Raw genomic sequence first — 2,621 nt, 5'->3', positions numbered from 1 at the left:
AGCTTGTTGGGGGCAGAGACAACAGTTTCAATCTGAGCTCCACTGGGCTGAAGGAACCTCAGAAACTCTATGTCCAGACCTCTCCTTGTTCAGGCTGCGGAAGCTCAGGGTGGGAAGGAAACTTGCCTACAGACCTGCAACAAGTCAGAGATGCAGCCAAGACCCTGACCCCTAGCAAGGGCTCCCCCCGTACCCCTTCCCTGCCCCATGCAGTCCCTCCAGTGGGCATGCCTACCTCCAACAGAGACCCTGGTTCCTAGAATGTAGCCTGCAAGTCCCTCGCTGATGGCTGGTTTGTCCATGGGTTCAGATAAATGTGTCACCGACCACCCCCCCTCTGTCCCTGACCCCAGGGTCCCAGCTTTGAGACCCGCCTCCCATGCTCGGCCTGGCCCGGAGTTTGCTATGGTGCTTCTGTACTTTGTATTCTGCTTATCTGCTCGCAGGGTCAATATTTGCCGTTGAAATGAATATTATTTGACTGTGTTTGAGGTTTTGCATTTTGCCCCAGATTTTGGGCCCTGGAAGGGAGACTCTGGGGTCAGGGAGGTAGCCTGGAGCTCCCAGCAGTCCCTGGGACCACAGAGTGGCCTAGGGCAGTGAAGAAATCTGCCTAGGATTCTCCCTACCAACTCCTTTTCTCACTGCTTCATCCATATTGATAGACACACGCTCTTACTCACGTTCACATCTATTCATTAAAAACCGTTCCTGAGTGCCAGCCTCTTGCCAGGCACCTCTAGGTCTGGAAAGCATGGGGTGCCTCAGCATGGTGTGTGGCAAACTCTTGCCAAAACGTACTCCTCTATCTCCAGCCGCCCCCTCCCCCCCCTGCAAGAGTATAGCTCCCAGGGTCCACTGCAGTTAGATGTGGTCAAGTGGTGAGTTTGGACCAAAAGAACGTCATCAGAAGAGATGAATGCCATTTCCCAGGCCTGTCTCAAAATCATCCCCCACATTCCTTCTCTTCTCTGCCTTCCTGCTAGAATCAAAAGATCCCATTGGAGAGCTCCAAGGCCATGCCAGCCAAGATGGCAGCCACTAGATGCTTGTGGCTATTTAAATTTAAATGGGTGCAAATGAAGTCCGATTAAAAATTCAGTTTTTCGACTGTACTAGCCACATTTCAAAACGCTCACTAGCCAAACGTACACAGACATCTCAGAAGGCCCCAGTGGAGGGTGCTGCTCCAAGACCCCAGGGTCCTGAATGACCATGTGGAAGGCTACCCACCAACTAGAGATATCCATGTGGAGCTATGTGTGCGAGTAAGCAACTTTTACTGGGTTCAGATCAGCGGGGAGTGTTTGTGATTTACTTGACTAATACATGTCTCTTGGCTTGGAGGAGCTTTCCATCTAGCAGAGAGGAGCAGATCATAAACATTCCTGTGCGGTGCAGGGATGCCAAAACAGAGAGATGTGGAGGCTGCAAGAGCCCGGGCCTGGAAATGAGGAAGGAAGGTCGGAGAAGGTGGGCCAGGCAGAGGGAGGAGGGTGAGGCATTTTGTCTCTGTTTCTCCTCCTTGCTTCTTAAAGCCCTCCTCTCCCTCCTCCCCGCTCTCTCCCTTCTCTGGGCAGACATCATCACCCTGATCCTCCTTGGGGGGGCTATACCACCCCCACTCTCAGTGCCTGTTGTCTGGGGGGAGGGGGAGCTGATTTCTTTGGAAAGGGAGAGGTGTGTCTGAGGCCATGGAGGGAGTGGTGTGGGGACTGAGCAGGCCTGCGACATGCAGGCTGCAGGAACTAGAGCCTAGGGCTCCATGCTTTCTCTGAAGGTGGGAAGTAAGCCTGGAACTGGGGCTGGGCATCCTCCTCACCACTTGGAGAGAGGAGAGCCTTCTGGAGACAGACGGTAACACAAAGGGAAATCAAACCAAGAAACGAAGAGAGATTGATTCCCATGACTCTGTATGCCTGAAAGCAGGTAACCCTGGGCTTCTCAGTTAAGTGAGCTCATAAATGCCCTTGGAGACTTATGCAAGTTTGAGTTGACAGCTGTGACTTATACACGCTTCCTTTTATCTAGATCTTTGCTCAGGTAGAGCTCTGAAAAACTCACTGATATAGTGGTGCCAAATCATTCAAGACACCCCACTGGAATAAGTCTGATCAGAGTCGTAGGCCAAGCCATGGAGTTCATGGTGAATTTTCAGCAATGATCAGTAGTAGTTGAGGGGGATACTGGGCGTTATTTTCAGGATAGGGGGCTTTATTGTGTCCACACATAGGTGAGAGGGAGAAGGAGTGCAGGGCATCCTGGGCCCTCGGCCAGCCTACGGATCATTAGCAGAAGGGAAAGACAGGACAGACCCCAAGATGGGGTGGAGTGAACAGAAAACCCAGAGACAAAGCAGAGATTTCCTAAGTCTCTGAAGTCTGCCAAAGACAGGTGGTCCTTACACTGGCCATCAGTCTCAGGCCAGTGTGGGGACAGTGGCCTGTAGTGAGGGATATCCCTTTTACCTCCAGGTCTCTGGGGCCCAGAGCCCACAGCCTCTGGGTCTGGGTTTCCTCCCTGAGGAAAGATTGAGCTCCCTCTTCCTCTCATGCAAGGCCCCAGGATCTCAGGGCTTGGGATGTGAGGGAAGACTAATGTGGAAGGCAGGAGGCAGAAGG

This window comes from Phoca vitulina, unplaced genomic scaffold, assembly GCF_004348235.1.
Source record: "Phoca vitulina isolate PV1807 unplaced genomic scaffold, GSC_HSeal_1.0 scaffold1, whole genome shotgun sequence".
Lineage (NCBI taxonomy): Eukaryota > Metazoa > Chordata > Mammalia > Carnivora > Phocidae > Phoca > Phoca vitulina.
This window is presented reverse-complemented; position numbering follows the sequence as displayed.